A 27,377-nucleotide genomic window follows, 5' to 3' on the forward strand; every position below is an offset into this window, starting at 1 on the left:
TGAGGATGCAAAATGATTTTTTCAGGCTTTTTGAGGATGCTTGAAATATAAGCCCTACTCCAAAATTAAGCCCTGCTAACAATTAATTAAAAAAAGTCAATTTAAATAGTGTCCAGGCAGCTATACATGTAAAAAAGTTAAACCTTTTTGAACACAAATTAATATAAGACACTGTCTTATTTTCTGGGAAACACGGTAGTCAAAATCCGCGTGGCATCCACAACAGAATTTACCCGCTGTGCGAATATTAGTAAGAGTAATAACAATAAAAGCAGTAGTAATAGTAATAATATTAGTAGCAGTGATAATAGTACGAATAGTAGTAGTAATAGTAGTGATAATAGTAATAGCAAATATTAAAGGGTTTTTCTATGAAAATTCTATTGGTGACCTGTTCTCAGGATAGATCATCAATTATTCATTGGCTGAGACCTGCCGTTTGGGACCCCAGCTGATCGGATGCCCCTTGACAGCACCAGTATACAATGGGGTCGGAGAAGGAGACGCTGCTCCGTCCCCTGTGTAGTGGCAGGTTGTTGTAACTGCAGGCACAGTTCCCATTGATTTCAATGAGCACAGTGGCTGCAATTACAAGCACCGGCCACTACACAGGAGGCGGAGCAGCAGCTTCCACTCCAACCCCACTGTATACTGGCAATGTCAGCGGGCACCCGATCAGCTGGGGTCTCGAGCGTCAGGTCTCAGCCAATCAACTACTGATGACCTATCCTGAGAATAGATCACCAATAGTATTTTCGTGGAGAACCCCTTTAATAACATGTGATACCGTGTTAATCGGAAAGTCCTATGTAATGTTAAATTCTCTTGTATAGAAAAGACGTAAGGCTTATAGAGTGATACCTTTATTGACTGACCAGAAAAATGATGTCCACAACCTCTCAGAGCACCGAGGTCCCTCCGCTGGGCAGGTGATACATGAAGCTCTGAGAGAACATAAAACCAAGATATTGTACATGGGGTGAAACATCGCTGACTCCACAGGGACAACAGACTGAAGGAAATATTCCGGAGTTACCTCTCCTCTCATACAAAGAGCCACCAAACCTAAGAAATCTCCTCCTCCGATGTTTTCCCTCATGACCACCAGAGATCTTCACCCACCGAAGATACCTTCCACCCAACACACAACAGGACTATAGCATTGCTGATCATTCTCCTGTATACCCTCCAGTGTGGTGTACAGGATATGTCGTACACAGTGGCGTAATTTGAAGCTCCTGGGCCCCAATGCAAAACCTGTAACAGGGCCCCCAACTGTAATGCTTTATTCATAGTACTGGGTTACCTATATGGAGAAGAGAAGCCTCATGGGCCCCCTAAGGCTCCTGGGCCCGGGTGCAACCGCATCCCCTGCATCCTCTATAGTTACGCCCCTGGTCGTACAAGGTGCCCTGATGGAATCTATACCGGGGAAAGGCTACAGTACCGGATGAACCTGCAGGGACATACAGTAACAAAGAAGCTGGATACACCCATGAGGAGTCATAGTTGTGGACCAGAACACAGTGGGAAAAATGTAAAGGTCTTAATACTCAAGATCAACTCAAGAACATAAGAAGGAGAGGAAAGTCCGGCCCAAGGAGTGAATTTAATACCTGGTTTTATGACTCATTCCATGAACACTTTCCAGCATAATCAGTGCTGACACATCCTACATCATCACCTACTAACCCTCTATCCATGCACCATCCTAGCTATTACTGCTCTGGCTTACCTCAGTGATGATTCACCCCATGTACAATATCTTAATGGAACTTTTAAATACTTTGTCTCTGAGCTCTGAAAGCCTGTGCATATAATTTTTTCTGGTTAGTTAATAAAGGTATCACTTCTATAATACTTTTGTCTTTTCTATATGCAAGAGTATTTAAAGGGATTTTCAGGGAAAATACTATCCCCAACCTGTTCACAGGATAGGGTCTGTCACTTGGGATCCCGGTCGATCAGCAGATCCAGTGCCCGCTATCAGTGGCACACCCCACAGGGTACGGAGTGGAAGCAGTTAGATCCGGCCCTTGTGTAGACGCCTGCACTCATTATTGCAGGAACAGCTCCCATTAAAATCAAAGAGAGCTACACCTGTAATTACCAGTACCAGCCACTACTCCGCAGCCTGGGTATAGTGGCACTGACAGCGTGCCTGATCAGTTGGTGGATTAGAATCTTGAGTGGCAGATCCCAACCTAACAAGTATTGATGACCTGTCCTGAAAATAGGTCATCAATAGTATTTGCTTGTAATACCCCTTGTGGCATGCAGGGTCAATTGCCTTCGGATCCTCGGACTCTCTCAGACTGGAATGGACACAACATGTGCATAAATTGCTCCAGGAGACTTGGATTTCTTTATAAATCTGGTGCCTGCCAGCCTGTATTCACAGCAGCACAGCATATCACAGTTCATTTTAACCGTACTCCACCTGGGTGTGAAAGTCGAGGGTGGTCGTCCCTGTCAGACTCGATTGTGTACAGCATACACAGCATACCAATGTCCAGGGTTTATTACAACCCACAGGGTCCCCGTCACTAACCCCACCCAGGGCATCTGGAGGGCGTCCTCCTCTGTCAGACTGGCGTGACGGTTCCCCTCAGGCTAGCAGCCCTTCAGGTCCTCTGAGCTATAACTTCTCCTTTTGAGTGTGACAGGAACAGACTTTTATGTAGCTTCCTGCCACACCTATAGGAGTTAACCCTTTCTCAGGTTCCAGGACGCCTGTCTGTAGCCCTCTGCAGGCTATCCTGTGTAACGCACTCCTACACTCTTTATCATCAGATAGCAGTAATAATAATAGTAGTAGTAGTAATATGGCGCCCCCTATGGACATCGCCAACATGTCAGATGAAGACTTAATCAGTGTCCGCAATGGACAAATATAGACATGTATTAGAACACCAAGACGCAGGGTACACAAAATGGGGCAAGTAACAGCAACAGAAATACAGGGATAGAAATGCTAATCCTAACCAACTGATATGTGGCAGACTCGGCCTGAAGCAGGGTGATCGCCCTGATGAGCGCAACCACACGTCAGGAACCTAGGAGTCCTAATCTGTCCCTGGATGGAGGATAGGGAAGATGTTCAATGCAGATGGAAGGAGCAATGTATACACCATAGTATAAGGTAGAAGTGAATAAGCACATGCTGACCGGAGTCCGCTGCCTCACCAAACGGGCAGCAAAATAACAAAGGCGCAATCACATCGGCTGGGCCTGATATCATGATGTCACCCTGGATACATTTCCTAATTGCGATCGGAGTGCCACAACAATTAATAGTAATCATAATACTAGTAGTAGCAGTAGTAATAATAGTGGTACTAATGGTAGTAATAATAAAAAAAATAGTAGTAGTACTAATAATAGCAACAATAAAAGTAATAATAGCAGTAGTAACAACATTAATACTAGTAAAATTCACAGTATATATAATATATACACACAGTATATAAATATAATATAGAAATGGGATGTGTAGTCCTGGAGGCAGAAATCTTCTGCATCATCTTGGAAGCCCAGTGCTCGCTCCGAGTATTAAGTACGCCTGTGTGCTATGAAGCAGCCTTAGGAGGACTATCATTCCTGATGGCGCCGATGCTGCAGCAGATAGTTTATTTTGCACTTTTTTTTTAAATTTCAGCAGATGAATCTGATATTTTTGGAATAATTGTCATCATATTGTCTCATAATTCTACATTGTGTTAATTGCATGAAGGCTTCTATCCTCCTCAGTCAGGGGTCACGCAAACAATGGTGCTCGCCAGCGCCGGAGTTGTGAGCGGCGGTACAAAAGGCAGTGATTAACTAGATGAATGTGTGCACACAGATGAAACAATGATCTCCCTCTACATGAGCAGCGGCATCGGAACGGGAGACGTTGCTATGGAGATCGCCAAGTAGCATCAAGTCAACACTTGGAAACTAAACCAAGTAGGGATAGAAATGGTGCAGACTGTGAATATTTATAAAACGTGTAGTTTAACGATCAGGCACACCAATGAGGCACTAATAGAAGTCTATGGGGCCACACTGCACCTCCGCTGGCCTACTATATCATATGAAGACGTACAGAAACAGCATACTCCATCGGATGTACAGCGAGGGTATGTCAGGGCATTCGGGAAGTTGTAGGACCACAGGTTGGAGACCCCTGATATACAGTACATTTACAGACTGATGGGCAAATAATGGTTTTCCTGTATAGGGCAGGGTCACTTTTAACCCTTTTCAATAAACTGTCTGACCTCTGAAGACATTATGACTTAAGGCTGTACCGCTCCGATGTTGGAAGACGTCCATCAGGGTTCTCTTACTGTAAATGCCAGCCTCTCTGCTATTGGAGCCTATCCAACGTGTCACCTCATGCAGTACTGGCTTTAGCCAGCATATAGCGCTGTTGTATAACGGCAGAAAACAACTAAGCCCCCTAGGAAAACCAGGATACAAATTGGATTGTAAAGGGTTAAAATCACTTTCAATAAGAAGTCGTTGTTCCTACAAATAAACGGATGCGTAATTTACCCTAATTTGTTTTTGAGCTTTGTTTGACCAGGAGTATCCACTGCAGGAGAGAAATGGTTGATGTAGCAGCATGGCTGATTAGTGTGGAGCAACTATTAGGTGTTTTAACAATTTGCAAACCAAATTTAGATTAAAGGTTTCCTAGGGGGCGTTCTCTTTTTGCCATTTTACAATGGTGCCATCTGCTGGCTAGAGCCAGTACTGCAGTATGTGACATGCCGGAGAGGCCCCTGACACCAGAGCGGCCAGTAATATACAGTAAGAAAACATTTCGACATCGGAGCTGTACAGGCTTCAATCAGAATGTTGGAAGACGTCAAACAGTGGATTGGAAAGGGTTAACACACACGGGCCTTATTCACATGGGGGCTTTATTGTGGCTATTTTGCCGCGATAAAACATCATGCGAAAATCGCAACCATCTGAAGCATTGGGTTTCAATGCATTCATTCAGATGGGCGATTTTCCGGCACGTTAAATTGGACGGCTGCAAAAGATATCACATACGCTGCCGATTCTGGCTGACTGCTTTTACGCATGGCCGGTAAAGATAGGTCTTGTCCCATCTTTTTGCCGGAATACGCATGCCATTGCCATAGACTCCTATGGGAGCTTAGGAGAGCCGTCAGAAAAGGGAAGGGGGAGGGAGTTTAGCAATGGCCGAAGAACCAATCAACAGCCAGCGCATTTGGGAGGCGGGATTTATTAATTGGCCAATCAATGCTGCGACTCAGCCAATTCATGTCTCGCCTCCATACCGCGCTGGCTGTTGATTGGTTCTTCGGGCCAATGCTCAGCCAATCAATCTAGCACATTGATTCATCGACCGCTGCATTGATTGGCTGAGCAGTTCTAGATGAACCAATGAGAACCATCGCTTCCTAGAGGCGGAATTTATGAATCCCTCAACCAGGAAGTGATCTTCTGTGGGCAAATGAGGACTGCAGGATGCCTGGCACAGCTCCAGAAAGCAGGAGGAGGACCCAGACCGAGCCTTGTGGATAAGTTTTCCTAGGGCTTAGTTTTGGGGTAGGGCTTAACCTTCTCCTTATAAAGTGCACACGTTTATCACAGGCAGCAGCAATGCGATGCACAATTTTCCACAAGAAAACGTATCACTGTCGCTACAAAAGTGCGTGAACAAAGCTGCGATATCAGTCCAATTTTGTAGCGGCTGTATCACTGTCACCCGTGTAAAGGAGGTCTGAAAAATTAGTTGGTCATTAAGACACAAACAGCCTCATGTGACGCGGAGTGTTAAAACAGCAGAAATGCAATCTTAAGCTCTCACTCACAACCTGAATGCTGCTGGTTCAATCCCTGCTTGGTTCAGGTAGCCGGCTCAAGGTTGACTCAGCCTTTCATCCTTCCGAGGTCGGTAAAATGAGAACCCAGCTTGCTTGGGGGTAAAAGATGACTGTGGAAGGCAATGGCAAACCACCCCGCAAAAACAGTCTGCCAGTGTGATATTACCTTAGGAGTCAGTCATGACTCGGTGCTTCAACCAGGGGACTTTAACTTTACCCAAAGCCCAAACAGGCTTTGTCACTAAGGGGTTAAAAGACAATAAGGAAAAAGGAAGACCTGAGCCCTACGGAGAGGGAAGGAGTGCGACCTTTGCAATCAAACTGCTTTATAGCTGCCAGCTGATGTTTTATTTCACTTCTGGTTGTGTCTTCTCTCGGTGATGCAAAGTTCAAAAGTTAATGACTTTCTTAATTAATCAGCTATTTATGAAGCGCACGTATTACAGTGACCCTGCTCTGCAAATCTTCCCTTCTATGAAATATCCTTCAGGTTAACTCTTCATACATGGTAGCTTGCAGTATTGCTGGAGTGATACAAACCTGTCACTGATTTGGTTGGCAGTAGAGATGAGCGAGCCTGCTCGGATAAAGCAGTTACTCGAGCGAGCATCGCTCTTCTCGAGTAACTGCTTACTGGTCCGAGCAGGCTCGGGGGAATGGGTGTGAGCGGGGGGGGGGGGGGGGTGAGTGAGAGAGATCTCTCTCTCTCTACTCCCCGCTAACACCCGCCGCTCAGATCAGTAAGCGGTTACTCGAGAAGAGCGATGCTCGCTCGAGTAACTGCTTTATCCGAGCGTGCTCGCTCATCTCTAGTTGGCAGCACTGAGATGAATCTGCAGCCCATTTCTTCTAGTTTGCTTTTTTAAAATCTTGTCTTCTTATAATCTAAACCAACAAATGTCTGCGGTCCAGATGGGAGGTTTACTTTGTCTTCATTGCAAATCCTAGAGCCTCATTGATGTGTTGCCTATAGTACGGCACCCACAGAAAATGATGGTGCATACTGTATGCCTGTATTAGGCCTCATGTCCACGGGAACGCACGGATTCCATCTGCTGAATCCTGCAGCGGACTCCAGCTGTGCCCGCAGACATGGACAGAAAAAGACTTTTTCTTACCTGTCCAGATCCAGTGCGTCTCTTCGGTGCTGGACGGATCTTCTCTCTTCAGCACGGAATCCCCTGCTTTCCCACGGATCCACGACACGTCCACAGTGACAGCTGCGGCTGTGCTGCGGATCAGACGCGTGTGTGTTCCGCATGCCAGGAAAAAATTACATCCGCATGCTTTTAACTGTTTTGTGGATGCTAATGCATCCCTATGGGTGGCTTGATTTGCGGATCTCCCGCATGGGTTCTACAAATCAAATCCGCCCATGGACATTGGGCCTTACTCCCATGAGCAGGTTCTGCTGCAACTGGGATGTGGGTGATGTTCAGGGTAGCTATTACTAGGTATGTCACTGACTAACCGATTGCTTGCAATTAAATATGGGTGATTGATGGGAAAAGGTCAGGTCTCTGCTCCCTGGTATGCTGATACGGTGTAGTGCAATGCCCTCTTGAAAAGAAGAATCCAGAGAATAAGGCCGCCTGCAGACGGGCGGGTCGGATCCGGCGGCGAGAATTCTCGCCGCGGGACCCGACCCCAGCACCTGCAGGCAGGAGCGCATACTCACCCGCGCCCGGCGGCCTCGGCTCTTTCATGTGCTGGCTGCCGGGCAGCTGGCGCATGCGCAGACCGGAACCGCGGCCGTCTGCATAGGAGTGCGTATTGTAATGCACTCCTATGCAGGCTTTCAGTGGCGGAAATCCCGCGGGATTTCCGCCCGTCTGCAGGCGGCCTAAGGAAGAGGATAACAGTGCAACTCACCTTTACCTGATCCAGAAGCACAAATGTTCAAGACCCAATTGATGAAGGCATAAAACTTTGTAATTAGAGATGAGCAAGCGTACTCGCTAAGGCAAACTACTCGAGCGAGTAGTGCCTTATGCGAGTACCTGCCCACTCGTCTCTAAAGATTTGGGTGCCGGTGGGGGAGAGCGGTGAGTTGCGGCGGTGAGCAGGGAGGAGCGGGGGGGGGGGGGGGGAGAGAGTGAGAGTGAGATCTCCCCCCCCCCCCCCCCCCCCGTTCCTCCCTGGTACCTGAGCGGGCAGGTACTCGGATAAGGCACTACTCACTCGAGTAGTTTAAGTTAGCAAGTACGCTCGCTCATCTCTATTTGTAATCCAGTTTCAGAGTCCAGTCCTAAGGATGGTTTCCTAAGCAGTTGCTACACTTTCTGCTCCATACTGCTGATGTGGGTCTCTCACCATGACACTGGAGTCAGCAGCTTTCCCAATGCACCACTTCTGCAGATGCAAGAATGGCTGTGAGCTCCTATTCCTTAAACCAGCTTACTAGTTTACAATATACTTTATTTTTCAGAATTTTCTAGAAGGATACAATAAGTTTTAGAACTTCTACTCCTCTATTTGCTTAAAGGGGTTTTGTCATTAGAAAAAAAAATACTCACCTATTCCTGCCCAGGCAGCCTTATTACAGCATCCTCTCCTCCCCGATATTTTCCTGGCTCCTACAGTCCCCGGGTCACATCACCTCCAGACGGCCAGATCCTCTTCTTTCTGTTATGAAGCATACATTCACAGGCAGTCTGCTTCCTGCAGGTCAGTGTACGCTATGTTACTAGTGATGTAGTGTTCATTACCCAGCAGAGAATGCAGAACCTGCACATATGCGCTGTGTCCCCACGAGTGTCATATACTATTGCCACAAAACAGTGCACTTGTGGAATGGCCTAGTATAGGGGCTAATGACATAGCGTACATTGACCTGCATGAAGGAGACTGCCGAGAATGTACATAATGTTAGAGGTAGAAGAGTATCTGGCCGACTGGAGGTGAAGTGACCCGGGGAACTGCAGGTTCCAGGAGAAGATGCGGTAAGGAGACTGCCTGGGGAGGAATAGGCAAGTATTGATTTTTTTCTAATGACAGAACCCCTATAATGCTGATTGGCTGTAGTTTTAAAGAGCTGAGTCACTGGGCTGTTCTATCCCTCTCTGATCTGTACTCTATCAAGCCACCACCTTCAAGGCGAGACATCGGTTTTGAACACATTTAAAGGCATACACACCCTTTTAGACATGTCAATATTATTATGTTGTGACATTTCTGGGTCCCTGCAATCCCATTGCATGCCGTAATATGGAGGTATTCTCTGTTGAAGCATTGCATACAGGAGACACCACTAGCCAACGCAAACAATGATACGGTACACGATGTGCATGAAGTCCAAGAGTTAAATTGTGGCTTCATATAAAGGGCAGAAGTGCTTCTGTGCACTCATTGACTCTGTATCCACCGGGCTAGAGGAAGGTGTCCGACATGAATGACATACTGTATTACAATCTGATGCTGTACAGACTCGGGCAGCAGATGTTCCATTCCCCGATGATATCTCATATAGTCATCTGATTTCAGCTTTCTCCTTTCAGACATGTTTCAGTGATTTCTTATTATTGCATATTATTATAATTCTTGCATCTATGATTTTGCTGCCTTCTACATGAAATGTATGATTTTTTTTGTTGCATTGTGTTATTTGTCATTGCTATTATTTGCTATTGTTTTTGCATGGTTTTTGTGCCATTTTTTTTGGTTTAATCATTTTGCTGTTCTTCCATTCTTGCTGCCTTTATCTGTTATGACAATCTGTGGATAGACTGTCCTTGTTGGGAATGAAAGCGTGGAGTCGGTACGGCGCATGAATGGATTGCGGAGTACAGATTCCTCAGCATGCGGAACTTTGAATCAAATCTACAACCCAAGTGTAAGGGTAAAGAAAGAGACAAACAGTAACTACATGAGGAGATGGGGGATTATATTCACTTTAAGCCATTTTAGAGCAATTGTATCAGTGCTGTGACAGATGTGCTCCATGATCCTGTAGTAGAAAGAAGCTTTTAAGAGCGGGGGGCTGTGTGTAGAGGAGGAATCCCCTCCGTGAACTCGTTTTTTCACTCTTGTCTGTGGTCTTTTATTAGACGCGCCGAGCAGGTGCTTAGTGAATAACTAACATCTACTTCAGATGTGACTCGTGCCTTGGAGAGAAAAGCCTTTCCTGAAGGAGAATATTCTGACTTTTGACCTGTCAGGACGGTTCAATCACAGTTTTGAGAAATACAGTCTTGCGGTTCCATCTGATAACATAAAACGCGTCCTCTGAAGCTGCGTGCCGAGCTCCTTACCTTCAGGTCTTGGCGCTTTGGTATTTGAAGCCTGAACAGATTTTAAGCTTAAAAAGATGCAAAAACGTCAAATTGACCCATTTCATAATAAGGCCACCTTCACACGTTGCATATTCAGTGCGGGCTTTCGGCGATGGAAAACCCGCAGCTAGTATGAACCAAATCCACAGTGGCCAAATCTGCACCCACGTCTTGTAGCTTTGGCCGTTTTTTTAGTATCAGATCTGCTGACGGATTTAACCCTTGTATCCCAGGTTGAATTCTGCTGCACAAATAGACAGGCTGAGGGTTCAGGATCTGCAGTGTTTTTGAATTTGATGCATTGCAGAAGTTTTTACGCCATTTGAAGGTTTTGTCCCCTTATGCGGTCGTGAGAATCAAAGTGGTCAAAGCAAAACCGCTGATTATATCAGTGGATTTCAGTGGTTTCATTCACTATTGGGCAGGGGCGTAACTAAAGGATCAGGGGCCCTGATGCAAAAGGTGAGCTGGGCCCCTCCTCTATCTGTACCCGTACCCATACCTAAACCATGCTGCACAGAGACATAACTTGAAGCTCCCGGGCCCCAATGCTAACCTGTAACAGGAGCCCCAACTATAATGCTTTATTCATAGTACTGGGTTCCCTATATGGAGAAGAGAGGCCTTATAGGCCCCCTAAGGCTCCTGGGCTCGGGTGCAACCGCATCCCCTGCACCCTCTATAGTTACGCCCCTGCTATTGGGATTCTTGGCCGCTAATTGCACGGGCGTGAAAGGATAGGACTGCCCTATGTTCCCCGCATGTAGAGAATACGTCTGAAAAGCCGGCAAAGGGGAAAGGATTCCCCTTGTTAAGGCGTATCCACGCTCCGTCCACCGAGCAATATTGCGCCCATTCTCGTCTTTTAAATCCCCTCTTTGTGGCTTGTAATGTAAATGTTGTAGAAATTCCACAGCACTTCTATCAACAGATACATTGTAGCATTTATACCGTGTGTGAAGACAACCTACGGCTGAATTCTCACTGGGCGGATTCCGGGCGGAAATCTCGCGGTTTGGCTGTAGTGAAAAAATGCAAGATTTCCTCCCGGAATCCGCTGCTTCAAAACCCGCGGCATTTAGCTGCAGGTTTTGAAGTGGCCTGGCTGCACGCTCTTCCGCTGCACTCGGCGCTTCCATAGAGGAGAGTGCGGCCGCAGCAGGGGAAAAAAAAAAGATTTCTGCCGGCTTCGCCGCAGCGGATTCGCCGTCCTGTATGGACGAGATTTCTGAGAAATCTCGTTCACATGGCTGGTTAACGCCAGGATTAGTGGCCGCAGGCGGGCTCGCTGCGGTGAAAATCCAGATGGAATTTCTGCGGCAAATCCGCCCTGTGTGAACCCAGCCTACGGGTTCCTGCAGGTTTTCGCGCATGCAAAATCACTTGTGCAAACCGCAGGCAATAGAGCCCATTGATTTTAATGGGTTCCCTCACATTCACAGTTTTTTTGCTATATTTTTACAAGTTTGTGCGCCCTTGGCACCACAGTAGTCTATGGGGGGGGGGGGGTGTAAATGCACACCCCAGCCGCACGAAATTGTGCGCGGAAATGTGTGATATAATTGATAACATCAGGGACTAATTAAGCTGCTCAGCCGGTTCAATCACAAGGCGGCGTGTGCCCTGCGCCTCTGTGAACGGGCCCGGCAGAGACGAAAAGTACAGTAGAATGCGCGGACAGGCGCAAAAGCACACGGTAGTGTTGCCTTCACATCAGGAATATGCAGCGAATATACGCCTACGCTCATCTGCAGGAGCCCTAAGAGGGCTCACACTGAAATCCACGTCTTACATGCAGATTTGCCGTGGAAGTGCTGCAGATGTTAGCCTTAGGGCTCCTGCAGACGAGCGTAGGCGTATATATGCTCGCAGTAGCGTGACGCGATTGCGTTGTGAAGGGAGCGCTATCACATGCTTCCCTGCGCATGTCCACGCATTCTACTGTTCTTTTCCACGCTGCTGGGCCCGTCACGTGATTGAACCGGCTGAGGAGCTAAATTAGTCCCCGGGGACTCCTGTGGCGCCTTGGGTGCATGTCGCGTATATGTTCACAAATGAAAATCTATTGCAAAAACACCGAATGGGAGGGAACCTATTGAGATCAATGGCTTCTACCGTCTGCGGTTTGCACAAGTGAATTTGCACACATAAAATCGCATACAAAATCGTCCGTCTGCAGGAGCCCTTCGCAAAATTATGGTGCGGAATTTCTGCTTCGTATGGAAGTACATTTATACAGCCCCGGGTCGCTCTCTCACAAGTGGTTACTCGCTGTATATTACGCATGTACGTCACGAAATACACATCACTACACCTCCGTATATTTTAACGGGGCCTTTTACAGAAGAGTTTTTGTGCCACGTATTTTACGTGCAAAATCACATGCAACGCGTCCTATATTCATCGCTTTACGCATGTTTCAAGTACAAATCAGCCATTGAAATGAATGAGGTGGGTAAACTATGCAGTAAATGTGCAAATTGGGACGCCACCGGGAAAAAAAGCGTTGTGACATCATCAGCTTGCTTGGCTGCGTATTTACTGCAGTAAAAACGCCGGCGACTGCGCACACAAACGCATAAAACTGCAGCTGTAAGGAGGAATGGGGGGCGGAACCTTCATTCTGCGGATCGTGAGACCCCCACCAGTCAGACTTTTATCATATTTTTCTATGAGGGGGGCCCTCGTTCTCTGGATCGTGAGACCCCCACCAATCAGACTTTTATCATCTTTTTCTTTGGGAGGGGGGGACCCTCGTTCTCCGGATCGTGAGAGCCCAACCAATCAGACTTTTATCATCTTTTCCAACCCGGGGGACCCTCGTTCTCCGGATCGTGAGACCCCCACCAATCAGACTTTTATCATCTTTTCCTATGGGGGGGGGACCCTTATGTCCGGATTGTGAGACCCCCACCAATCAGACTTTTATCATCTTTTCCTATGGGGGGGCCCTCATTCTCTGGATCGTGAGACCCCCACCAATCAGACTTTTATCATCTTTTCCTATGGGGGGGGGACCCTCGTTCTCCAGATTGTGACAGCCCCACCAATCAGACCTTTATCATCTTTTCCTCTAGATAGGTGATAAAAGTCTATTCCGCTACAAGCCCTTTAATCTAAACAGATTCAGCATTCAGCGCTGGTTCATTTCTTCACACACGTTTTCACCAGATCTGATACAAAGTGCCAAACCCTCTGCAGAGCCAGGAACTCTGGCAGCTTGCAGCACCTACTGGTGGATCTCAGGATCTGACTGCATGCTGATTATATTATATCAAACTCTGTAATAAAAGTGTGCAGCAAATCCCAGATTTTATATCCCCGCCTATAACAATGTCCACGCCGGGAATCGGAGCGCGGCGTTAGAATATAATAGAGCGCTGATTGCTGAATATAAATAGCGAACGGTTAATCAGCGCAGAATGTCCGAACGAAAAACAAGCCGGTCGTAAAAGGTGATGATTCATTTTAAGCTTCTTTTTTTTTATGAGCCCTCAGAGGTTGGAGCTCCGACAATTACCGACTAGGTAGACACTAAAGCCGAAGAGCACGATGAGCGGTCTACAGCCACGTAGACACACTAGACAGGCTCTAATGGTCATCACGCCGTACCTTCACCGCAGAATGGATCGTCCGCCTTTATTTACTCGTATTACTGCTCATGTAATATTTACACACAGTATACAATATTCATTAAGCACCAGGCGAGGGGGAAATATTGCCCCATCCTGGAAAAGTGGCCAATAGGATGGGGGCCTTCCGAGGTGTTTCAGAGATATTTTTGGAATTTGGCTTTATTTCAAAAAAACTGAACAAAAGGTGAAACGTCTCCGTGTTACTTATTCATAAGGCTTTGTGCTGAGTTCGTGAATTTCATATGGAGCTACCATTACAGTATGAAACAAAACGACTGTGATGTGAGCGAGCAGCAAACACCAGGGTTCATATACAAACTATATACTGTAGGTGAATAGACATAGGGCTCTCCAAAGTCATGCTCAAACGTTTACATACACCGTCCTTCCAAAGGTAATTGGACTCTTGATCAAGTAGTATTTATTTACATATATTAATATTTAGTAGGGCCTTTTTGGTCCAATTAACATTGAATACTCTCTGTGGCATACTTTCTACTAGCTGGTATTTCCCTCCATCCATCTTGCAAATGTCTGGCGAGTTCTCTCAAAGAACATGCATCAGCCCATCTACAGGGATGCAAGGAACGTTATCATTGGACAGTTGAGCTATGGAAGAACATTCTATGCAGTGATGAAACACGCTACTCCGTCTTCACATCAGATGGATGTTCCTGGGTGTGGAGGATCCTGGGGAACATCTTCTGTCTGAGTGTGTTGTGCCAACAGTTAATTATGGCGGAGGTTCTGTTATGGTCGTCTGGGGATGCGTTACGTGGCATGGTCTCCATCTGTTGGTTGTAGTGACAAGACCCATGAACACGGAGGTGTACCCTGACATTGCAGACAAATGTGCTGCCGACACTGTGGCAATACTCTGGGAATGGTTGGCCATACTTCCAACAAGACAATGTGTCTTGTCACAGATCCAACTCTGTTTCGTGTTCATTGGAGGATATGGATGTTCCACAATTAGGCTGGCTGCACAGAGTCCCAACTTGAACCTACTGAACATCTTTGGGATGAACTGGAATGTCAGGTCAGGAAATATGAACAGCGAGTGTCCATCTTCATTGAGAGAACTCACGTGACGTTTGCAGGATGAATGGAGGGAAATTCCAGATGAAGTGTATCGTACGTTAGTAGAAAGTATGCCATGGAGAGTATCCAATGTCATTAGGGTCAAAGGAGCTCCACTAAGTATTAACATATGGAAATAAATACTACTATTCATTCTTGCTCAGGTGTCCAACTACGTTTGGCAGGATAGTGTAGGTTGCATTGTCTTTCTCTTCTCCCTGAGATAAGCAGTGGCAGTGCAGTGTGACAACCACTCATCTCCCCCTTTCCATAGAATGGACTTGGGCCAAATGTTCATGTAATCAGGGAAATCGTCCATCGTGACTGTCGGCTGAAGGATCTTTCGGCTGACACTCCTTCAGTGTCCAGCTTAAAGGAGCGCAGCGCCATCTGTGGTGAGAACGGCTCCACATTATCACCGCACATAAATCCTCCACCCACTAAATGCTGTTTTCTTGGACGTTCGGCTCAGATTCATTTTGCTCATTGTTTTCCTGTTCATCATTATGTAGATTTGGAGAGCTACCATCCTTGGCACCGGCTTTAATAATCGCTTCTCTCACGGTCGCCAAATATTATCCAAACAGTTTGAAAACATGAAGTAGAAATATATTATCATCTCGCAGTGCGCACATGTTCAGTAATTTCAGGATCAACAATAAACCCCTCTGCTCCGCTGTGGAAACATTTAAAGTATCAGATTGTAATACGTATTAAAGTCCAACAGCAGAAGAGTGCGGCTTAATTAGAGAGGCGATGATTTCCCCTGACACTCTTCCTATGTGAGGTTCCCCAACTTGTAATATTAATATCACAGGAATATGGATCCGCGGGACGGATTAATGAACGTTATTAGAATTTCCTTCTGTGTCGTCTATTTGGCGAATTAGGTCCTTTATTTAATTCCGTGAATAAAGTCAACCCTGCGAGATCTTCAATCCATCCACAAAGACACACAGAATTCAATGTTATACGCAAATACAGAGAGGAAAGAGCAATAATACAAATTACCAAAAAAAAAAATTTATATGTGGCATAGAATTCAAAAACTGAGCCCAAAAACATCTGATTGACTTAGACGGGAGATGGGAGAGTGTAGTGGGCATGCTGTGACCTGTGCAGGGAGGGGGAAGTGAACTGTGACCATAACGTATTGACTTCTATAGGAGAGTGTTATGGGCATGCTTTGTGTCATATCCAGGGATGGGAAGGGGTGAGCTGTGACCATAAATTATGAATGTCTGTGGGAGAATGTTGTGGGCGTTGTTACATCCAACCTGGACACGCTGGATCTGTCACTCGCATATCTACCAAAAATGCAAATAAATAAAGACAAAACAAGAATGGAACCAAAATATGGGAAACACTGTCCCTATACAATCAAACAATGGGAAGGGCCCTGCCTGAAGGCAGGACGATCGCCCTGAAAAGGTCGTCCCCGACCGTGGGCCTCGGCCCCAAGTTGACCCTACGTGGGGAAAGGAAACAAAACCAGAAAACCTAAATCCCTCTGCAAACAAATGCAGTACTTAGTTTGAGCTGCAGCAAGTAACTGAATGGTCCAGTAGAAAGCTTCTGACTGCTAGCCCAATCAGGGAGAGACTGAGAAATCAACTGCAGTTCAGCTCAGTCCCAAACCAGGCTAAATAGCCCGAGCAATCATTCACAGGTGCTACCAAGCACGTCACACCAAACACCACACCCACTGAGCCTGAAGATGTAGAACATCTCCAAAACCAGCACCAGACTATCAGCAAGGCAGCAATCCCAGAACCGCCGCAACAGGCATGCTCTGTGACCTGTGCTAGTAGGAAGGGAGGAAGTAAACTGTGACCATAACTTATTGACTTCTATATGAGAGTGTTATGGACAGGCTTTGTGACATATCCAGGGATGGAAAGAGGTGAGCTGTGACCATAAACTACAAACTTCTGTGAGAGTGTTGTGGGCATGATCTGTGACCTGTGCTAATAGGAGGAGAATAGGTAAACTGTGACCATGACGTATTGACTTGTATAGGGGAGTGTTATGGGTATGTTGTGTGACATATCCAGGGATGGGAAGAGGTGAGCTGTGATCATCAACTACATATGTATGTGGGAGTGTTGTGGGTATGCTCTGTGACCTGTGCTAGTGGGTGGGGGGCGAAGGTGAACTGTGACTATAAACTTGGGTGGGAGAATATTGTGGGCATGCTCTGTTACCTGTGCTAGGAGGGGCAGAGTTGAGCTGTGACCATCACTTATATACTTCAATGGGAGAGTGTGTACACAGCAGGAGTGGCAGCACTTGTATTTTGTGAGGGCTCCATGATCAACTGCAAAGCTTAGGAAGGAAGAGTTTTACTAGGAAGCTAAACACTAGAATAAGGGGGCACAATCTAAGATTAGATCAGAAGTCGCGTCAAGAAATATATTATTGAAAGAGTAGTAGATGCTTGGAATAAACCTCCAGCAGACGTGGTTGGAAAATCAACAATAAAGGAATTAAAGCTGCCTGGGATAAGCATAGATCTATATAAGAGAGAAACAATATAAAAAAGACTAAAACAAATAAATAAGTAAACCATCTTCAGCGCTCGGGGGTCTAGACCATAAGTTATAAAAAGTAGTTTAGCAAAATCATCAATGCACTTACTTGAGAAGGGGTCTACGATTAACCCAAAAGACCCCTTCCTTAATGGTCCAAAGTGACATAAAGGAACAATATCAGCAGCTTGCAATAAGTAGGTCCATTCCAACTGTATCAGAGGAAAAGTCCATATTTATTAATAACTCAGAAATTATAGAATGTTACAAAATACAAAAAGAAAACATATAAACAAAGAAAAGAAATGTAAAAAAGAGGAGGTACAGAGTGCAACGCGTTTCTGAGCTCCTTTTTTCAAACACATGAAATATAACATAGGAGGTAAGGTGGCTATATATATATACAATTAAAAGTGGTATTGCCTACTTGGACCCAAGGTGTGATGGCCACCCCTTTCAGGCTGGACTGTGCACGCCAGATGAGTCTTTCTGATTCTCCTCCTTTTTATCAAATTGTGATATTAATATCCTCCCTAGAGGCGCTGTCCTGATTATCTTTGTGTTCTTCATAAGAAAAGAGTAGATGGACCGTCTCGTCTTTTTCTGCCATCAATTTCATAGGCTTCTGCCAAGACAGTAGCACTAGTTACAGATTTGCTTATATAATTATGCCAGTCAAAGAATAATGTAACATAGTAAGTTAGGCTGAATGAAGACAATGTCCATCTAGTTCAGCCTGTTTCAACCCCCTTGTTGATCCAGAAGAAGGCAAAAAAAAAAAACAACAATGAGGCAGAAGCCAATTAGCTTCCCGACTACATAATGGCAATCAGAATAATTCCTGGATCAACGTTTGATAGTTCCTACCTGACTGTAAGACCCGGATTCACCTAATGTCTATATCCTGTAATATCCTTCCGCTCTAGAAAGACATTTAGTCCCTCTTAAATTCCTCTATGGCTTTTGCCATCACCACATCCTCAGGCAGAGAGTTCTACAGTCTTACTGCTCTTACAGTAAAGAACCCCCTTCTGTGTTGGTGATGAAACCTGCTTTCTTCTAGACATAGAGGATGCCCTTTTGTTACTGTCGCAGTCCTGGGTATAAACAGATTCTGGGAGAGATCCCTGTGTTGTCCCCTAATGTATTTATACATAGTTATTTGGTCACCCCTTAGCCGTCTTTTTCCAGGGTAAATAATCCTAATTTTGATAGCCTCTCTGGGTATTCCAGTCCTCTAATTCCGTTTATTAATTTAGTTGCCCTTTTTTGAACCAACCCAAGCACTGCAACATCTTTCCTGGCACCCGTGTCCAGAACTGTGCGCAGTATTCCATGTGAGGCCTGACAAGTGCCTTATATAGTGGAAGAATAATGTTCTCGTCCCTCACCCCTATGCCTCTTTTAATGCACCTAAAGACTTTATTTGCTTTTGCAGCAGCTGACTGGCATTGATTGCTCCAGTTAAATCCACAGTCCACTAGTACCCCTAGCACTTTTTCCATATCACTTTTCCCTAGTGGTACCCCATTTAGTGTATATTGGTGACATCTGTTTCTCCAGCCCATGTGCATAACCTTACATTTATCAATTTTGAACTTCATTTTCCATTTTTCTACCCAAGCCCCCAGTTTATCTAGGTCCGTTTGTAGCCGCACATTGTCCTCCGTTGTATTAATTGTCTTGCATAATTTTGTATCATCTGCAAATATTGATATTTTACTGTGCATTCCCTCTGTCAGGTCATTGATAAATACATTTAACAGAATGGGGCCCAATACTGAATCCTGTGGCACCCCACTAGCGACGGTGGCCGAATCTGAGTACAAACCATTTATCACTACCCTCTGCTTTCTATCTCTGAGCCAGTTCTTTACCCAGATACACACGTTTTCACCCAGACCGAGCTGTCTCATTTTATATATCAGCCTATTGTGCAGCACGGTGTCAAATGCTTTCAAGAAATCCAGATATACGAGATTAATAGACTCTTCCAGGTTCAGCTTAGAACTAACTTCATCATAGAAGCTGATCAAATTGGTCTGACATGATCGACCCCTCATGAACCCATGCTAATGAAGAGTTATACCATTGTTTTCTTTGAGGTATTCTAGGATGGCGTCTCTCAGAAACCCCTCGAATATTTTTCCAGTTACTGAAGTGAGACTTACCGGCCTGTAGTTACCAGGCTCTCTTCTGGACCCCTTTAGTATATTGGAACCACATTGGCAATGCGCCAATGCAATGGTACAACCCCAGTCTCAATAGTGTCCATAAATATAAGAAATAGTGGTCTAGCTATCACGTCACTTAGTTCCCTTAGAACCCTTGGGTGTATTCCATTGATTTATCGATTTTAATCCTCTTTAAGCAGCTCTGTATTTCCTCCTGTGTTAGGCATGCAATATGTAGCGCGGGGGGGGGGGGGGGGTTATTTTATTCCCCTGCATCTCGTGTGACATTTATTTGTCATTCGTGAATACACTTGAAAAGAAACTATTCAATAGAATTGCCTTCCTTCCATCACCTTCTATGATTTCTCCTGCATTATTTGTTAAAGGGCCAGTTCTCTCAGCACAAATTCTTTTACTGTTAATATAATTGAAGAATAGTTTCGGGTTGTTTTTGCTCTCTTTGGCGATCAGTCTTTCTGCCTCCTCCTTAGCGATTTTGATCTTTTCTTTGCATATTTTGTTTTTTTCCCTGTATGATTTTAGTGCTTCTTCGCTGCCTTCTTGTTTCAGTAGTTTAAAGGGGTTGTCTCGCGAAAGCAAGTGGGTCTATACACTTCTGTATGGCCATATTAATGCACTTTGTAATATACATCGTGCATTAAATATGAGCCATACAGAAGTTATTCACTTACCTGCTCCGTTGCTAGCGTCCCCGTTGCCATGGTTCCGTCTAACTTCGGTGTCTTCTTGCTTTTTTAGACGCTCTTGCGCAGATGCATCTTCTCCCTTCGGCTGGTCTTGGAAGCATCGGCGTTTTGGCTCCGCCCCCTTGTACGCATCATTGCGTAGCTCCGCCCCCGTCATGTGCCGATTCCAGCCAATCAGGAGGCTGGAACCGGCACGCATCATGGGGCGGAGCTACGCGATGATGCGTACAAGGGGGCGGAGCCAAAACACCGATGCTTCCAAGACCAGCCGAAGGGAGAAGATGCATCTGCGCAAGCGCGTCTAAAAAAGCAAGAAGACACCGAAGTTAGACGGAACCATGGCAACGGGGACGCTAGCAACGGAGCAGGTAAGTGAATAACTTCTGTATGGCTCATATTTAATGCACGATGTATATTACAAAGTGCATTAATATGGCCATACAGAAGTGTATAACCCCACTTGCTGCCGCGAGACAACCCCTTTAAACGCTTTCTTTTTTTTGTTTATTGCCTCCCTTCCAGTCTTGTCGACCCACACTGGTTTCCTTCTACTTGTACTTTTGTTTTTAAAGGGTAAGAACTGCTCACATGAGGTGATTAGGATGTTTTTAAACTTCTCCCATTTGTTGTCTGTACTGAAATTTTTGAGGATGTTGTCCCAATTAATGTTACCGATAGTAGTTCTGAGCTGATCAAATTTTGCTTTACTGAAGTTTGTTTTATTTGTCGCTCCCTGATAAGGCTTCTTATTGAATGACAGCTGCAAATTAATTATATTGTGGTCACTATTTCCCAAGTGCTCCTCAACCTGCACCCCCACTATTCGGTCCGGTTTGTTAGTTAGTACTAAGTCCAGAGTGGCCCTCCCTCTAGTTGGTTCCCGCACAAGTTGGGTAAGGTAGTTATCTTTAATTGTTCTCAAGAACTTATCACCCTTGTGAGATTTGCTGGTTTCGTTTTCCCATATTATATCCGGATAATTAAAGTCCCCCGTGATAATTACTTCATTGCGGTTTGACACCTCTTCTATTTGCCTTAATAATAAGATTTCAGTTTCTTCTGTTGCTTTTGGTGGTCTATAGAAAACCCCTATCAGTATTTTGTTAATTCTTTCTCCCTGTATTTCTACCCACAGAGATTCCATATGTTCATCTCCTACTCCTATATCCTCCCGTAGCCTCGGCATTAAGTAGGATTTAACATACAGACATACCCCTCCCCCTTTCTGGTTTCCACAGTCTCTTCTGAAGAGATTGTAACCCTGTAAATTCACCGCCCAATCACACTTATCATCAAGCTATGTTTCCGTTATTCCCACTAGATCGTAATTTTCATCAGTCATTCTCGCTTCAAGCTCACCCACTTTACCGATCAGACTTCTTGCATTCGTTGCCATACAATTTATATGGTTGTTGTTGTACTTTATATTCATTGTGCTACTAATGGTACTATTGGCTGTTCTATCAGTTCTAACTGTACTAACCCTACCCCCTGCTCAACCCCCATTCCCATTACTTGGCCCCAGGTCGCTATCTACACTTCCTACCCCCCTGTTTCTTTTTTTGCCCTCCCCCCAGTCCTGGAATAGTCCCAAGAAGTATACAGTGGAACAGTTTTCACAAAAAAGTATACAGTGAAGAGTTTTATATATATATATATATATATATATATATATATATATATATATATATATATATATATATATATATATAGATATATATATAGATATATATATATATAGATATATATATATATAGATATATATATATAAATAGTGCTGGCCACATAGAACTGGTGCCTGCTAACACAAGGGGTCCTCCAAAAAAAAATTCCGCCAGTTACAGCTGTACCTGTAGATCTGTGCCAACCATAGAATAGAAATATAATATATTCAGATATGGTATTACATATTGCAGTATATATGGCAGTAGATAAGATATGGCGATCTCCGATCAGCTGGATAGTAAAGAAATGGCTCAATAAAAAGTGATATTTCGTTCTGCTTGTCTGAGAGTTCAATGACCTCCTGCAAAGCCAAACATGTTTTACATGCTGTATATTGGACAATTAGGATCTGGATTGTGATTGGATACTGAGGGATATGATAATAAGTGCACCACTGCAAATAATGAAAGTGCAGCTTATAATATAATGTATATAGCGGGTCTGGAAAGTCTTCAGACTCTTTTACTTTTTTATATTTTGTTATGTTTGTAGTCTTAGGCAAATCTGTCATTCTGCACTTAATACCCCATAATGACAAAATGATAACAGAAAGTCAGAAATTATTGTACTTTTTTAGGGTGCATTCCCACGAACGTATATCAGCTCGGTTTTCACGCCGAGCCGATATACGTCGTCCTCATCTGCATGGGGGGGGGGGGAGGATGGAAGAGCCAGGAGCAGGAACTGAGCTCCCGCCCCCTCTCTGCCTCCTCTCCGCCCCTCTGCACTATTTGCAATGGGGAGAGGCGGGGCGGGTGGGGCTAATTCTCGGAACTTAGCCCTGCCTCGCCCCACCTCCTTTCATTGCAAATAGCGCTTCCATCCCCCCCCCTCCCCCTGCAAATGAGGACGACGTATATCGGCTCGGCGTAAAAAACCGAGCCGATATACGTTCGTGGGAATGCACCCTTAAAATGAAAAACGTACATTTTCAATTAACAGAAGTATTAACACCCTTTGGTATGACACTTGAAATTTCGTTCTGGGGGCCTCCCATTTGTCTTGATCATCTTTGAGATGTTCCTACACCTTGATTGGAGCCACTTGTGGTAAATTCAGTTGATTGGACGCAATGTTAAAAGACACACCCCATGTCTATGAGGTCTCACAGCTCACAATGCATATCAGAGCCAAAACCAAGCCATGAGGAGAAAAGAACTGCCTGTAGAGCTCAGAGACAGGATTGTGTGGAGGCACGGATCTGGAGAAGGCTACAAAAACATTTCTGCTGCACTGAAAGGAGTGTGTAGGGATCCTATATTTTGTACCCTGACCTCAAACTCCATGTGCCGCCATACAGTGCCATATCAAGAAGCAATCACTTTTAAACAGTGAGTTGACGATTCTTTTGGAGTGATATACAAGCACATCTCTCCTCACCATGTGGGGTCTCATACTTCATGCCAGGCTTCATATGTATATTTCATTTCCTTGACCTTTACATCGATGTAACAGAATTGAATGGAGACAACAGATGGTCACGTCAGTGTAATTGATGATCAGTTGCTCAGCATGGCAATTATGGGACTGAGTAGTCGGCAGACTGCAAACACAGAATGCTGGATTTTCAGTTCTCAAAGTGAAGAAAATACAAAGCTTATTCAAAATGGGTCATCAGGCGGGACTGAACATTAGGAATGGATACCGACTGATACACGTGAGCGATAAACTGACTGGCTAACGACTGCTACATGTGAGCGTGAAACTAAATGGCTAACGACTGCTACGTGCGATTGTGAAACTGAATGGGTAACAACTGCTACATGTGAGCGTGAAACTGAATGGGTAACAACTGCTACATGTGAGCGTGAAACTGAATGGGTAACAACTGCTACATATGAATGTGAATAGGTAACGTCTGCTACATGTGAACACGAAACTGAATGAGCAACGTCTGCTACATGTGAGCGTGAAACTGAATGGGTAACAACTGCTACATGTGAGCATGAAACTGAATGGGTAACAACTGCTACATGTGAGCGTGAAACTGAATGGGTAACAACTGCTACATATGAATGTGAATAGGTAACGTCTGCTACATGTGAACACGAAACTGAATGAGCAACGTCTGCTACATGTGAGCATGAAACTGAATGTGTAACAACTTCTACATGTGAGCGTGAAAGTGCATGGGCAACGACTGCTACATATGAGCGTGAAACTGAATGGGTAACGACTGCTAGATATGAATGTGAATGGGTAATAACTGCTACATGTGAGCATGAAACTGACTGGGCAACAATAGCTACATGTGAGTGTGAAACTGAATGGCTAACGACTGCTACATGTAAGCGTAAAACTGAATGGCTAACGACTGCTACATGTGAGCATTAAACTGAATGGGTAATGACTGCTACATGTGAGCATGAAACTGAGTGGACAACGACTGCTACATGTGAGCGTGAAAGTGAATGGGTAACGACTGCTACATGTGAGCGTGAAACTGAATGGGTAACGTCTGCTACATGTGAGCATGAAACTGAATGGGTAATGACTGCTACATGTGAGCATGAAACTGAGTGGACAACGACTGCTACATGTGAGCGTGAAAGTGAATGGGTAACGACTGCTACATGTGAGCGTGAAACTGAATGGGTAACGTCTGCTACATGTGAGCATGAAACTGAATGGGTAATGACTGCTACATGTGAGCATGAAACTGAGTGGACAACGACTGCTACATGTGAGCGTGAAAGTGAATGGGTAACGACTGCAACATGTGAGCGTGAAACTGAATGGGTAACGTCTGCTACATGTGAGCATGAAACTGAATGGGTAATGACTGCTACATGTGAGCATGAAACTGAGTGGACAACGACTGCTACATGTGAGCGTGAAAGTGAATGGGTAACGACTGCTACATGTGAGCGTGAAACTGAATGGGCAACGACTGCTACATGTGGGCATGAAACTGAATGGGCAACGACTGCTACATGTGGGCATGAAACTGAATGGGCAACAACTGCTACATATGAATGTGAATAGGTAACGACTGCTACATGTGAACGTGAAACTGAATGGGTAACAACTGCTATATGTGAGCGTGAAACTGAATGGGTAACGACTGCTACATGTGAGTGTGAAACTGAATGGGTAACGTCTGCTACATGCGAGCATGAAACTGAGTGGACAACGACTGCTACATGTGAGCGTGAAACTGAATGGGTAATGACTGCTACATGTGAGCATGAAACTGAATGGGCAACAACTGCTACATATGAATGTGAATAGGTAACGACTGCTACATGTGAACGTAAAACTGAATGGGTAACAACTGCTATATGTGAGCGTGAAACTGAATGGGCAACGACTGCTACATGTGAGACTTGTAAAAAAACCTACAATCTGCAATATTTTTAACAGTTTTTTTAAGTTTTCTCTTTGTGGATTTTTGTATAGCCATCAGGTCAACTGTGGTCACTGCAGAAATACGCACAAGAAGATAATATAATTGGAGAAAACTGCAGAAAATGAGAACTTCTCTTACAAACAACCTCTGATTACTTTCCGACATGAAAGAAAATCATTTCCATAGATACAGAATCTATTTTTACCGCTTGGATAACAATTTATCTACTTTTTATGTTATCTCCGTTATTTCCTGACTACATAGATGCCTTCTGGAGAAGCCTGACGGCTTTCCAACAAGTTTATTTTTATTCCGCTACTAAGGACCATAGTAAGTACGGTACAGCATGTTAGGCCTCCTACACACAGCAGTCATGTCCACAGAGCCTGCATAGCAGCACAAGGTCCCTATGGATCCGTCCTGCAGAGCCAGAGACCCTCCCTCGCTGCAGCACAGTATTTCAGATCAGGGCCAAATCGGGATTAAAAAGCAGCCTTGGCAAACAAACATGGCCATCCCACATGCAATATCGCATCCCTCTCATTTCAGAAATGCAGAAATTTAGTGGTGCACAATGCACGCTGCAATGAATTTTGCTTTACTCTTTTAGCTGAATTGTAGGCTTCTCTACATATTTCTACTCCGATCTTACCAGTTAATCCATGGTGATCTCAGGGTTTCACCAGTGTGGTGACTGAGCACAGACCTTTGTGGGGAGACAGCGGGGAATAAGATGGTTGTCAATGGTGGCTTTACTGTCCCTCCTTGGAATATCAAAACGCGGCCTGGCCCAGTTGCGCACAGTGACAAAATAATACCGATGGTGAATAAATGCTGTAGATTAAAGGTTCACGTGACGCCAGTACCTTTTCAGTGTAGCGTTCTGGTAGCGATGAAATGAAGAGTCCAAACCAGATTTGAGAAAGTAAACCAAAGGTACACAGTTTACTTCACGCTTACAAGATTAACAACAGTTCACAGTTTGCAGAATTTCGGCTGTGAGCGGAGAATACACGTACTTATTCCTTCGATTCTCCTCGGTTCAGGAAGATGAGCCCACCAGTCTAAAAAGTTATCTGGGGGATTCTTCCAGAAGGGTATTTGTGAAGAATTGGGGCTTATGCCAAGTTTACTGTACTCCTACTGTCTTCTAGTTACACAGGGGCAAGTTACACTCACTCTTGGGAAGTGTTCCCTCTGACTCCTCACTGTGACTTGTTTCTGCCGACTTCCTTCAACCCCTGACCTCCAATGGCTCCTTTGCTGCTACAGCTCTACACACTCCTTCCTCTGTCCTCTATCTCCGACGACCAACCACCCCCTTCTCTTCCTGTCACTTTCCCACCCTTACTCTCCGACTTCAGCCTCCATCTTGCTCACTTTCTCGTGCTTCATTCAACTCCTCCCACTCCACCAATCAGAAAATTTACTAGCGAGCAGCCAATCAGAAAAGAGCGATTGCCGGGCAGACTAGACTCAGCCCGATATGAAGAGAATGAGAGGGTCTTCCTCCTGTAGGATGCCTCCTATGTCTCCCTAGGTGCTCATAGCGAGGTATCAAGGACTTGCTAACTGTTTGACTACCCTGAAGGCCTTTGGGCCACTACACCAGCAAAGTAGTATTACCATGCAGTGCCAAATACCACGCTCAGAACAAAATGCCAATGCAAGGATGAAACTGGTACAGATAGCAGGAACAGTGAGAGCGCGAGAAGTATCCATCATTTATCTGCACCCTCCTGACAGAGGACAAGTTAAACCTAAAGTGGAAAAGTTTTGGGATTAAAAAAAAAAAGATAATCTTGATCAGAACTTTATTAACACTATGTCATCACCTGCGATGGAGAACAGATGAATAGAGATGAGCGAACGTACTCGTTACGAGTACTTACGCACCCGAGTACCGCCATTTTCGAGTGCTGCAGTACTCGGGCGTAAAGATTCGGGGGGCGCCGTGGCGGCACGGGGGGTAGCAGTGGGGAGTGGGGGGGAGAGGGAGAGAGAGAGGGCTCCCCCCTGTTCCCCGCTGCTCCCCCCCGCACCGCCGCGCCTCTCCGCGCCC

At 45.0% G+C, this 27,377-nt stretch overlaps 1 protein-coding gene across 2 annotated transcripts in view; it reads left to right on the plus strand.

Moving 5' to 3' along the window:
• Positions 1 to 27,377, plus strand: part of GLRA2 (glycine receptor alpha 2) — a 168,312-nt gene that overhangs the window by 126,909 nt on the left and 14,026 nt on the right. The gene's annotated exons all lie outside the window — the stretch shown is intronic.

This window comes from Eleutherodactylus coqui, chromosome 4 (genome assembly GCF_035609145.1).
Source record: "Eleutherodactylus coqui strain aEleCoq1 chromosome 4, aEleCoq1.hap1, whole genome shotgun sequence".
Taxonomy (NCBI): Eukaryota; Metazoa; Chordata; class Amphibia; order Anura; family Eleutherodactylidae; genus Eleutherodactylus; species Eleutherodactylus coqui.